Source organism: Carcharhinus amblyrhynchos, chromosome 12, assembly GCF_965287045.1.
Source record: "Carcharhinus amblyrhynchos chromosome 12, sCarAmb.v2.hapA, whole genome shotgun sequence".
Taxonomy (NCBI): Eukaryota; Metazoa; Chordata; class Chondrichthyes; order Carcharhiniformes; family Carcharhinidae; genus Carcharhinus; species Carcharhinus amblyrhynchos.
This window is the reverse complement of record NC_137335.1, coordinates 59662136-59676538: the sequence shown is the minus strand read 5'-3', so window position 1 is coordinate 59676538 and position 14403 is coordinate 59662136.

Here is a 14403-nt window from a genome sequence, read left to right as displayed (position 1 = left end):
GCAGCAAGACCTCCCTACTTTTATATTCAATCCCCCTCGCGATGAAGGCCAGCATCCCATTCGCCTTCCTGACCACCTGCTGCACCTGCAAGCTGGGTTTTTGCAACTCGTGCACAAGGACCCCCAGGTCCCTCTGCACCGTTGCCTGCTGCAGTTTTTCTCCACGTAAGTAATAATCCTTCCTACCATTAATCCTACCAAAGTGGACCACCTCGCACTTGCCAACATTAAATTCCATTTGCCATTTCCTGGCCCATTCGCCCAGCCTATCTAGATCCTTCTGTAGACTCTCACCAGTCTTACCTGGTGATTGTCCAGCGGTGGTCATTCACCCGTTGTCATAGCATTGGCATGGTCTCCCCAATGTACTATGCCTCGGGACATCTTTTCCTGCAGCGTATCAGGTAGACAACGTTGGCCGAGTTGCAAGAGTATGTACAGTGTACCTGGTGGATGGTGTTCTCATGTGAGACGATGGCATCCGTGTCGATGATCCAGCACGTCTTGCAGAGGTTGTTGTGGCAGGGGTGCCATGGTTACTGTTCTCCTGAAGGCTGGATAGTTTGCTACAGACAATGGTCTGATTGAGATTGTGTTGTTTGAAGGCAAGAAGTGGGGGTGTGGGGATGGCCTTGGCAAGATGTTTGTCTTCATCAGTGACATGTTGAAGGCTCTGGAGAAGATGTTGTAGTCTCTCTGCTCCATGGAAGTACTGGATGACAAAGGTTACTCTGTCCACCATGTCCCGTGTTTGTCTTCTGAGGTCGATGCGGTTTTTGGCTGTGACGTGTCAGAACTATCGATCGATGAGTCGAGTGTCATTTCCTGTTCTTATGAGGGCATCTTTCAGCATCTGGAGGTGTCTGTTGCGATCCTCCTCATTTGAGCAGATCCTGTGTATACAGAAGGCTTGTCCGTAGGAGATGGCTTCTTAACGTGTTTAGGGCGGAAGCTGGAGAATTGAAGCATCGTGAGGTTGTCCGTGGGCTTGCGGTACAGTGAGGCAGTGAGATGACTGTCCTTAATGGAGATGCTTGTGTCCAAGAATGTAACTGATTCTGGAGAGTAGTCCATGGTGAGTCGGATGGTGGGATGGAACTTGTTGATTTCATCATATAGTCATTTCAGTGATTGTTCACCATGAGTCTAAAGGAGGAAAATGTCATTGATGTATCTTGTGTATAGCATTGGTTGAATGTGCGGTCCTAACTTAACCTAAACTACCCAGCCTTCAGGAGAACAGTGACCATGGCATCACACAACCCTGCCACAGCAACCCCTGCAAAATGTGTCAGATCATCAACATAGATGCCATCATCTCACGTCAGAACACCATCCACCAGGTACATGGTACATAATCTTGCAACTCGCCCAATGTTGTCTACCTGATACACTGCAGGAAAGGATGTCCCGAGGCATGGTACATTGGGGAGACCATGCAGACACCATGACAACAGTGAATGAATACCGCTCGACAATCACCAGGCAAGACTGTTCTCTTCCTGTTGGGGAACACTTTAGCGGTCACGGGTGTTAGGTCTCTGATCTTCGGGTAAGTGTTCTCCAAAGCGACCTTCATGACACACGTCAGCGCAGAGTCGCTAAGCAGAGACTGTTAGCCAAGTTCCGCACACATGAGGATGGCCTCAACCGGGATCTTGGGTTCATGTCACACTATCTGTAAGCCCCACAACTTGCCTGGACTTTGAAAATCTCACTAACTTTCCTGTCTGGAAACAATACACATCTTTTTTAACCTGTGCTTAATGCTCTCTCCATTCACGTTATCTGTACCTTTAAGACTTGATTAGCTGTAAAGACTCACATTCTAATCATTATTCATGTAAATTGAGTTTGTGTCTTTGTATGCCCTGTGTGTGATCAGAACTCCCACCCACTTGAAAGCTAGTGGCATCTGCTACACATAAACCTGTTGTAATTACTGTGTGTAATGGAGGGTCAGACAGATCTGGCTGTGGGCAAAGAGACTAAGGTCTACAGACTGGGCCATGGACACTGTCTCCTCAAGTTTACTTTCTGAGTTGGAGTCTGGCTGGGTGGTGAAATAACTCCTCAGGGGCTAATGTCCCTTCATCAGATCCCCTTTGTTTACAAACTTTTTTTCCAAAAATAAATTCATAAAATATTGTCAAGAACATTACAAACCTTTTTCCAAAACTTTATTCATGAAATATTTGCAAGAACATTACCAACATTCCAACGTAGCCAAATTTGAAAAACATTTTCCAGGCTCAGAGAGTTCACAGGAAATTGGACATGTATTTGTCGAGGGTAAACGCGCAGTATTATGGGGGAACAAAAGGCTAGGATGTGAGCCTAAATCATTCAAAGTGCCTGCAGAGGCATGAGAGACTAAATGGCCTCCTTCTGTGCTGCAAATCTTTCTACGTTGATGTTTCTTGAGGCATGTCATGCCCCAATACCAAATCACACAAAACGCAATAATGTCCAGGTTCTTTCCTTACATCAAGTAACACTCTTGAGACAAAACAAGAAAATTACAGCACAGGAACAGATCCTTCGACCCTCCAAGCCTGCACCGATCATGCAACCCTGCTGAACTAAGCCCCCTACCCTTCTGATGACCATATCCCTCTATTCCCATCCTATTCATGTATTTGTCTTTTTGATCTCAACATGACTCAAACTATCTACACATCCTTGCTCATCATCCACCAAGTCCTTTTTAGTGAAAAGTTACTATCGTATCTGCTTACACGACCTCCCCTGGCAGCAAGTTCCAGGCACCCGCCACCCTCTGTGTAAAAAATGTGTCTCAACATCTCTTTTAAACCTTGCCCCTCACACCTTAAACCTATGCCCCTAGTAATTGACTTCTCCACCCTGGGAAAAAGCTTCTGATTATCCATTCTGTCCATGCCCCTCATAATCTTATTGACTTCTAAAAGGTCGCCCCTCAACCTCCGTCGTTCCAGTGAGAACAAACCAAGTTTCTTCAAGCTCTCGTAGCTAATGCCCGCCATTCCAGACAACATTCTGGTAAATCTGTCCTGTAGCCTCTCTAAAGCTTCCACGTTCTTTTGGTGGTGAGGCGACTAGAATTGAACACTACATTCCAAGTGTGGCCTAACTAAGTGCTAGGGGCACAATAGCACTATAAAGCTGCAACATGACTTGCTAATTTTGAAACAACACTCTGACTGATGAAGGCAAGCAGGCTGTATGCCTTCTTGACTACCTTTTCCACCTGCATTGCCACTTCCAGTGACTTGTGTATCTGTACACTCAGATCCCTCTGTCTATCAATATTCTTGAGGGTTCTGCCATTTACTGTGTATTTTCTCTCTGTATTAGACCAAAATGCATTACCTCACATTTGTCTGTATTAAACTCATCTGCCATCTCTCCGCCCAAGTCTCCAACTGGATCAGTATCCTGCTGTATCATCTGATGGTCCTCATCACCAACTGCAAATCCACCAACCTTTGTGTTGTCCGCACACTTACTAATCAAACAAGTTATGTTTTCCTCCAAATCATTTATATATATTACAAACATCAAATGTCCCAGCACTGACCCTAAAGAATGCCACTTGTCACAGCCCTCCATTCAGATGCGTTATTGCAGAAGGTCAGGGGACATGGAGTTGGGGGTAGGGTGTTAGCGTGGATAGAGGATTGGTTGTCAAATAGGAGGCAGAGAGTGGGGGTCAATGGGTGCTATTCGGATTGGCGGATGGTGACTAGTGGGGTGCCCCAGGGGTCGGTGCTGGGGCCTCAGCTATTTACCATTTATATAGATGATCTGGAGGAGGGAACCGAGTGCAGGGTGTCGAAATTTGCTGATGACACCAAGATTGGGGGAACGGCAAATTGTGCGGAGGGTGTGGAGAGTCTGCAGAAGGATCTAGATAGGCTGGGCGAATGGGCCAGGAAATGGCAAATGGAATTTAATGTTGGCAAGTGTGAGGTGGTACACTTTGGTAGGAAGAATGGTAGGAAGGACTATTACTTACGTGGCGAAAAACTGCAGCAGGCAACGGTGCAGAGGGACCTCGGGGTCCTTGTGCATGAATCGCAAAAACCCAGCTTGCAGGTGCAGCAGGTGGTCAGGAAGGCGAATGGGATGCTGGCCTTCATAGCGAGGGGGATTGAATATAAAAGTAGGGAGGTCTTGCTGCAGCTGTATAGGGCATTGGTGAGGCCGCAGCTGGAGTACTGTGTGCAGTTTTGGGCGCCGCACCTGCGCAAGGATATTTTGGCCCTGGAGGGAGTGCAGAGGAGGTTTACTAGGCTGATACCGGAGTTGAGGGGATTGAGCTATGAGGAGAGGCTGAATAAACTGGGCTTGTACTCGTTAGAGTTTAGAAGAATGAGGGGAGATCTCATTGAGACGTATAAGATGATGAATGGGATGGATAGGATAGAGGTGGAGAGACTCTTCCCGCTCAAAAAAGACAGTAGGACTAGGGGGCACAGCCTCAAGATAAAGGGGAGGCGGTTTAGAACGGAGTTGAGGAGGAACTTCTTCACTCAAAGGGTGGTGAATCTCTGGAATTCTCTGCCCGTTGAAGTGGTGGAGGCTGCCTCGCTAAATATTTTTAAGAAGCGGGTTGATGGGTTTTTGATAAGAGAAGGGATTAAGGGTTATGGGGAGAGGGCGGGAAAGTGGAACTGAGCCACGACAGATCAGCCATGATCTTATTGAATGGCGGGGCAGGCTCGAAGGGCTAGATGGCCTACTCCTGCTCCTATTTCTTATGTTCTTATGTTCTTATGTTCTTCCACTGCTACCCTCTGTCTTCTATGACCGAGCCAGTTCTGTATCCACCTTGCCAGTTCACCTCTGATCCCATGCAACTTCATCTTCTGCACCAATCTGCTATGAGGGATCTTGTCAAAGGCCTTACTGAAATCCATGTAGACAACATCCACTCCCCTACCCTCATCAATCATCTTTGTCACTTCCTCAAAAAACGCCTCAAGTTAGTGAGACACGACCTTTCCTTCACGAAACCATGTTGCCTCGTGCTAATATGTCCACTTATTTCCAAGTGAGAATAAATCCTGTCTTGAAGAATCCACTCCAATAATTTCCCTACCACTGATGTAAGGCTCACTGACCTGTAATTACCTGGATTATTCTTGCTACTCTTAAACAAAGGAACAACATTGACTATTCTCCAATCCTTTGAGACCTCTCCTGTAGCCAGTGAGGATACAAAGATTTCACTCTAGGCCCCAGCAATTTTCTCCCTTGCCTCTCTCAATATTCTGGACTATATCCCATCAAGCCCTGCGGATTTGTCTACCTCAGTGTTTCTCAAGAACCCCAATAATTTCTTTTTGATCTCAACATGACTCAAACCACACATCCTTGCTCATCATCCACCAAGTCCTTTTTGGTGAATACTGACTCAAAGTATTCATTTAATATCTTGCCCATTTCCTCTGGCTCTACACATAGATTCCCTCCCCTGTCCTTGAGCGGGCCAATCCTCTCCTTGGTTACCCTCTTGCTCTTTATATATGTATAAAAAGCCTTGGGATTTAATCCTGCTGGCCAATAATTTATTTGACCCTTTTTAGCCCTCCGTACTCCTTGTTTAAGTTTCTTTCTACTTTCCTTGTATTCCACACTTGCTTCATGTGTTCCCAGCCTCCTAGCTTTGAGAAGTACTTCCTTTTTTTATTTGACTAGGCTCACAATATCTCTCATTACCCAAGGTGCCCAAAACTTGCTACACTTATCCTTCATCCTTACAGGAATGTGCCGGTCCTAAATCCCTATCAACTTACACTTGAAAGCCTCCCACATGCCAGATGTTGATTTGCCCTCAAACATCTGCCACCAATCTTCATTCTTCAGTTCCTGCCTAATATTGTTGTAATTAACTTGAGGACTGCACTTTTCTATATCCATCAGTACCTTAAAGCTGACAAAATTGTGGTCACTGTTTCCCGAACTGCTCTCCTACTGAAACATTGACCACCTGGCTGGGGTCATTCCCCAGTATCCGGTCCAGTATGGCCCCTTCCCTAATTGGACTATCTACGTACAGTTTCAAGAAGCCTTCCTGGATGCTCCTTACAAACTCGGCCCCATCCACGCCCCTAGCACTAAGTGAGTCCCAGTCAATATAGGGGAAGTTAAAATCTCCCATCACAACAACCCTGTAACTTTTATACTTTGCCAAAATCTGCCTGCATATCTGTTCCTCCATCTCCTGCTGGCAGTTGGGCAGCCAATAGTAAACACCCAGTAGTAAACACCCAATAGTAAATTGTGGTTACGCCCTTCCTATTCCTGAGCTCTACCCATATTTCCTCACTGTATGAGCCGTGCGAGGTGTCCTCCTGCAGTACAGCTGTGATATTCTCCTTAACCAGTAGTGCAACTCCCCCATCCTTTTCATATCCCCCTCTATCCCGCTGAAACATCTGTATCCTGGGATATTGAGCTGTCTATCCTGTCCTTCCCTTAACCAAGTCTCTATAATAGCAACAATGACATAGTTCCAGTCACTAATCCAAACAGTTCATGTGTCTTACCTGTTACACTTCTCGCATTGAAACAAATGCACTTCAGTCCACCAGACCCTCTTTGATTAGCAACCACACCCTGCCTGCTCTTCCTCTAAGTCTTTCTGGCCCTACTGTCTGGTTCCCCTTCAGTTAATTCACCTTTGCTTTGATTCCCACCCCAAACTAGTTTAAGTCCTCCCGTGTGACACTAGCAAATCTCCCAGCCGGAATATTTATGCCCTTCCAGTTTAGATGATTCCATACATTTTACAATAGTCTTACAAATGTTCCAAAGTTATTTTACTGATCGTCTACATAGAACAAGTTGCACTCCTGAGGTGCTGTAGTGCAACTGAGATACATTTAATATTCACTGTATGCATCCAGCTCACCATGGTTAAAACGTTTTAGAAAAACACAATTCCACTCCTACGTGTGTTTCAGGTACAAAATAGATTTGACACTCTTATATTTATGTACAGGTGAGGCTCACTGATTGGGCAGGCAATAATAGTCATAATTAAGGAGCTCATACTCCCAAAAGGCCATCTTCATGGGCCTTGTTGAAGTCATTACAGATGGGAGCATCAGATGCCACACATGAAATGCTGGCAGTTCTTGTTGGTAGTGGGGCCTGGCATGTCAAGATAAAACATCAACTTAGAAAGATTTGCACCACAGAAGGAGGCCATTTGATCCATTGTGTCTGTGCAGACTCTTTGATTGAGCTGTCTAATTTAGGCTCATACCCCAGACTTTTGTTCCCCCGTAACACTGCATATCAAGTACATGTCCAATCGCCTTTAGAAAGTTCCTGTGAAATCTCCTAGTATGACTCTTTCAAATCTTTTTTTCAAATCTTAACAACCCACTGTGAAATGTTCTTTTCATTTCCTCTCCATTTCTTCTGACAGTTATTCTAAATCTATGATCTCTGGTTACTTTAACACTTGATGTGGAAATGCCAGTGTTGGACTGGGGTAAACACAGTAAGAAGTCCACAACACCAGGTTAAAGTCCCAACAGGTTTATTTGGTAGCAAAAGCCACTAGCTTTTGGAGCGCTTACTGTCCCTTCGTCAGGTGAGTGAGAGTTCTATTCATGATCCACCCATGATTGTGAATATCTCAGTCAAATCTCCGCTCAACCTTTTCTGAGGAGAACGGTCCCAGTGTCTTCAGTCTGTCTTTGTGACTGAAGTTCCTCATCCATGGATCCATTCGCTTGAATCTTTTCTGCGACCTCTCTAATGCCTTCACATCCTTCCTAAAATGTAAAACTCAAGATGGCGCCGGAGTGAGGCAACTTCTTCAAGCTGTGCCCAGCATACCTTCTAATTCTATCTTTTACTCTCATGCTATGCTTCTAAAACTTCATTCTAAAATGTAGGGCTAAAAACTAGATGTAGTATTTCAGTTGGGGTTGAACTAATGTTTTGTATAGGTTCATCATAACTTCCTTATGTTTGTATTCTAAACTGCTATTAATAAAGGCCTAGATCCTGTACACTTTATTAACTGCTCTCTCTACCAATCCAGCCACCTTAATTTTTTTTTCACATTTACCTCCAGGTCTCATCCAACCTGACTTTCTGCCCCTCTTCCACAGCTATGCTTGCAACTGGGTGGCCTTGGAGAAGGAGAACATGGTGTCTACTGGTACACTTGAGGCCAGGAACAGTGGCACATGAGGATGCATTGTCAGCCCAGGAACACCATTTTAATTAATTTAACTAAGTTTCTTTTTTTAAGTTTTATTTTTGTTATAGTACCCAGTTAGGAGTTGTCATCTCTTTTTTAGTTTATTTTTATGGACTTACTGGTTTTCAAAAAGAGCACATACCCCCCAGGTTCCTCTGCTCCTCCTTTAGAATTGCACTCTTTATTTTATATTGACTCTCTGCGTTCTACCTACCGAAGTGAACCATTTCACACTTTTCTGCATCAAATTCCATCTGCCCTTTGTCTGCCTATTCCCCCAACTTTCTACGTCCCCTGGAAATTTTACACTCTCCTCCTTACGTGTTCCCAATATTTCCAAGTTTTGCGTCATCCACAAATTTTGAAATTGTGCACCCAAGTTTTAATATATAAATACAAATATGTATCAGGGAGAGTAGGGGGTTCTAACATCGACCCCTAGAGAACTCCACTGCAAGCTTTCTTCCAGACCAAGAAACAACTATTTGCCACTGCTCTCTGCTTCCTGTCATTCAGTCAATCTCATATCCATGTTGCTACTGTTCCTTTTATTTCATGAGCTCTAACTTTGTTCACAAGTCTGATGTGTGGTACTTTAACAGATATGTTTTGGAAATCTATGTGCACCACATCAACAGCATTACCATCATCAACCATTTCTGTTGCCTCATCAAAAAGTTCAAGTAGATTAACTAAACACAATTTACCCTTAGCAAATCAATGCCAGCTTTCCTTAAGTAATCCACCTTTGCCCAAATGACTTAATTTTGTCCTGAATTATCACTTCTAAAATGCTTTACCACAACCAACAGACGACCTGTAGCCGCTGGGTTATCTTTACATTCTTTTTGAACAAGAGTATAACATCACTTCTCAAACTTTTTCCAGGTATTGTAAAATGTTATACTTAACATTTGCAGTTCTCCGATCTGCTGGAACCATCTCGTCAAAAGAGGCTTGGAAAATGGCAGCCAGTATCTCAGCAATTTTCACCCTCAGACTCTTTGGATTCAACTAGTCCTGGTGTCATACCAAATTTAAATATAGTCAGCCTGTCCAATACTCCTTTTCAAGTTTAAACCAATCAAAGGCTGGCACAATGTTAGCACTGCTGCCTCACAGCATCAGGGACCTGGGTTCAGCTCCCAGCTTGGGTGACTGTATGAAGTTAACATGTTCTCCCTGTGTCTGTGTGGGTTTCCTCCGGGTGCTCCAGTTTCCGCCCACACTCCAAAGATGTGTAGCTTAGATTGATTGGCTATGCTAAATTGCCCCTTAGTGTCGGGAATTAGCAGGGCAAATACATGGGGTTATGGGTATAAGGCTTGGGTGAGATTGTCAGTGCAGTCTCGATGGACTGAATGGCCTCCTTCTGTACTGTAGGGATTCTATGAAAAAAACTGCTCTTTCACCATGACCTGACTCAAGAACACCTTCTTCTTTGCTGCTATCAGACTTTTGAATGGATCTGCTATACATTAAGTTGATCTTTCTCTACACCCTATCTGTGACTGTAACACTATGTTCTGCACCTTCTCCTTTCCTTCTCCCCTATATAGTCTATGAATGGAATGCTTTGTATAATATGCAAGAAACAACACTTTTCACTGTATATTAATATGTGTGAATAATAAATCAAATCTGAGCAGCATCTTATTCATTGGTAAAATTTGATGCAAAGTGTTTACTTGTTATCTCAGCTATGCCCCCAACTCCATGGATAAATCCACTTTTTGATCTCCAATCTCAAAGTTCACAGGGAGACACCCTCCCTCCCCCATAGACAATCCCACTCCTTGACGATCTTTTTACTATTATATGCATGTAAAATATACTAGGGGCCATTTTCCAATCTCGCTATGCCTGGCACAAGTAGGGCTGATCCTGGAAAATTGTGTGTGGGCCTGAAAAAATAAGTTTCCAATCCTCCCACTCCCTTCATACCAGCACAATCCGGAACACATCCAGAAAGGGCATAAGACCGATCAGCGTATTTAAAGTAGTATTTAAATATGCTTAACCCATTCAACGCCAGATTCTACCAGCGCCCAGGATCTACTGACCTTTGGGCAAAGTGTGAGCCCAGTGAGAATCACTACTGGGGCGACACGGTAGCGCAGTGGTTAGCACTGTCTCACAGCACCAAGGACCCGAGTTTGATTCCCAGCTTGGGTCACTGTGTGGAGTTTGCACATTCTCCCTGTGTCTGTGTGGGTTTCCCCCAGATGCTCCAGTTTCCTCCCATATTCCAAAGATGTGTAGGTTAGGTTGATTAGCCATTCTAAATTGACCCTAGTTTCGGGGAAATCAGTAGGGTAAATATGTGGGGTTTGGGGATAGGGTGCAATTGTGGTTGGTACAGGCTGAATGGGCTGAATGGTCTCCTTCTGTACTGTAGGGATTCTATATGAATACCTCATTGGCTATAAAATATTCAAGTCTCCACTCGCAGATGGAGACCAAGTGTCATGGATATGCCCGGAGGTAGGGGGTGGATTTGGAGGCAATTGAACCCCTGGGTGATTGGAGACATAGCTGGGCACTGCCCATCTGACACTCTGGCAGTATCCACCTGCCACCCCGGTGGTGATGAAGGCTGGGCCATAATGCAGGTCATGAAGGGTGATGGGACATGTCAGGGGTCATGAGGGGGAAGCTATGATGGGGGTCATGAAGTATGATCCATTGGGTGGGGGGGACCCATTGTCTGTGGGGGAGGGAGGGTGTCTCCCTGTGAGCTTTGAGATTGGAGATCAAAACATGTCCGATGGCTTTGCAGCTGAGTCCATTGGTGTGTTTAGGCCCCACCCCTTCCAGAGCCAGCACACAACTCACCACTCTCCCAAAAAATGACTGAGTGTGGGACGATTGCGGTCCAGCCTATACCAGACCATTTGGCACGGATCACTCCGGTTTTCTCTCCATTATGATGTGCCCATTTTATTGGGAAAATCATAGCCTTGGATTTCCTTTTATATTCACTGCCAGTCTCTTTCTCTTCGTTAATAAGTTTAAAAGTAGGGAACATTTGCGACAAATGTACAGGGCAATTATGAGACTGCACCTGGAATACTGTGTACAGTATTGGTCTCCTTACTTAAGGAAAGATATACTTGCATTGGAAACAGATCAGAGACAGTTCTCGAGTCTGTTTCCTGGGATGAAGAGGTTGCCTTATGAGGAAAGGTTGAGCAGGCTGGGCCAGCACTGGGGACCCTATTTTACCATTTTGATTATAAGTGCTGGACGAACTTGAAATTGGGAGTGTTTCAGATCCGTTCTGAGGCACCCCCATATGCACTCTGCCTGCAAAAATATCAGCGATTCCAAACTGCGTTGTAGAAGCTTGTGGGCGGGGCTTATCACTCGAAACACTGCAGCTCCAACCGAAGCCTGCATATGCACACAAAAAAAGATAGAATGCCATCCCCCTGCCACATCCGTCCCTGATCAGATAATGCCTCCGCCTGGCTCCCACAGACATTGCCGCACCCCCCCCAACATTACTGACCCCCTTATTCTGCCAAGCCCCCCACCACCCAGACCAATCGCTGGCGCTCCACCCATTCCCTCCCACTGATCTCGGGCAGAGTGGCAGTGGACCACCCCCCCATTCCTCCCCACTGATCTTAGGCTCAGGCAGAGTGGCAGCGGACCGCTCCCCCCCCCCCCCCCCTACAACCAATCCCAAGCAGAGAGCCATCGGATGCTCGGTATTTACCTCCTCACTAACTGGAGTGCCAGAATTGGACTTTTATGGAGCATGTCTTTCACACCGATTCTGGATGGGCGAACGCGGTGGTAAAGGGAGAAGTGCATAAGGTTGGACGTGCAGCCCATTAAGTCAATTTAAGTGCGTGCAAATGCATTTAAATGGTCATCGGGCATGGTACTGATCGTGGCTATTTTCAGGCCTTGGTAAAGAGGGAACTGGCATGGAGGTGGGTGCGGATCGCACTACTCCCCTTATGCCCAACGTTACCAAGTTTTTGCGCCTGACAATGCAATGGTAAAATCAAGCCCTGAGTTTTGAGAAATGAGAGGCAATCTCAATGAAGCATATATGCTTCTGAGAGGGCTAGACAGGGTAGTTGTTGAGAGAATGTTTGTTCTCGTGGGGAAATCTAGAACTGGAACCACAGTTTAAATATAAGGGATTTCCCATTTATGAAGATGAGGAATTTCTTCTCTCAAGAAGTCATTCATCTTTGGAATTCTCTTTGACAGAGAACAGTGGAGGCTAGCTCATTAAATATATCCAAGGCTTAGACAGTTTTTTTGATTGACAAGAGATTCAAGGGTTATAGGGACAGACAGGAATTAAGGTTAGAATTTAATTAACATTAAGGCTGTCATCAGATCAGCCATGATCTTATTGAATGGCAGAACATGTTCAAGAGACTTCATAGACTACCTCTGCTTTTATTTTTCTTATTCCTTCATTTACTTCTTCAATTCCCCTCTGAACTTTATACCTCGTACCTGATTTACCTGACATCTGTCATGTGCACTCTTTCTCTGCTTCATCAACCTCTCTACCTCTTTTGTCACATAGGACACTCAGGATTTGTTTGCCCCTCATAGGAAGATACCTTGACTGTGCCTGAACTTTCTCTTCTTTATCTCTTGTAGCCTCTTTTCAAAATGGTGCCATTTAGATTGTATTGCCTCAATCTCCCCATGTCGGTTTTCCCAAAGTGCGTCATTTCACTCTTAGCGTATTAAAATGTATTTCCCATGTGTCTGGCCATTTCAACAGACTAGATTCTCATGAACTTTGATATTTATCCTGCTTGTTATGTATCATAGACTCATAGAATCCCACAGTACAGAAGACAGACGTTCGGCCCACTGAGCCTGCGCTGACCACAGTCCCACCCAGACCCTATCCCCGTAACCCCATGCATTTACCCAAGCTAGTCCCTCTGACACTAAGGAGCAATTTAGCATGGCCAATCCACCTAACATCTTTGGTTTGTGGGAGGAAACCAGAGCACCCAGAGGAAACTCACGCAGATGACAGGAGAATGTACAAACTTCATACAGACAGTGATCCAAACCAGGAATCGAACCAGGGTCCTTGGCGTTGTGAGGCAGCTGTGCTAACCACTGTGCCAGTATGTTGGGGCATAGCCCCTTTCAGAGAACACGTCAGATGACCCTGGATTGTGGGATGATCTACCCAGGGACTGAACTGAGAGGGCAGTTGTCATTTGGAGTGTGGAACAAGTAAGACTTGCAATAAATACTTGTGTTCCCTGATGCCTGTCTATGGAGTGAGTTCTTGAGGATACTCCTCAGTAGTAAAGAATTTAACACGGCAAAGTTGGAGTGACCGGCAGCTTGTAAGGTGAAGGATTGGGATCTTCATCGCTAGTGCAAGGGTGCACAAGCTGGCAGAGATGCTGAAGAGTCAATCATGGTCCAATGACTGTGGCCATTACGGCCAAGTGGGTCACACAGAGTCCAGCTGCTGGATGAGGGAAGGTCAGTGCTGGAACTGTCAGAAGAAGGGCCACATTGTCTGAAACTGCAGAGCACCTATGTCCCAGGAGAGTATAAAGCTAAAGTGGTCAGAGTCCAAACCCAGCAGGACGTGGCAAGTGGCCAATGTAGATGTGGATAAAGAGTCCATGGGGTCTGCAAATGGAACAGAGCGGACTGAGAAGACACAGTTTAAATATTTTGTCTGTGCAGGGTGAAGCAGACGGTTCTGGGCAATGCCCAAACTCAAAGGGAAAATAGTAAAGATGGAGGTGGACATGGAGGCGGCAGTGTCATTGATACAAGGGTCAATATAAAGGGAAAAGTTGAATTAACTTCCCCTGAACCTGTGAACATCATTTTGAGGACATACATGAAACACTTCATTCCTCTGCAGGGCTATGTCTCAATCGAGGTAGAGTTGAGGGACCAGTGTGCGCATCTACCTTTGTATGTTGTTAGGGGTGATTATCCCACATCGTTCAGTCTATCCTGGCTGAAACAATTGAAATTGAACATGGAAGTAGTGAACAGATTAACAGAATCTCATTCGAGTTGGAATGATGTTTTGGAGAGATACAAGAAGGTGTTTAATGAAACCCTCGGTGAGATGAAAGGAGTGAAAGTGAGCCTACTAGTGAAGCCAGATGCATGGCCAAAGAACTTGAAAGCACATCCAGTGCCATATGCGATTAGACCCAAGATGGGGCCTG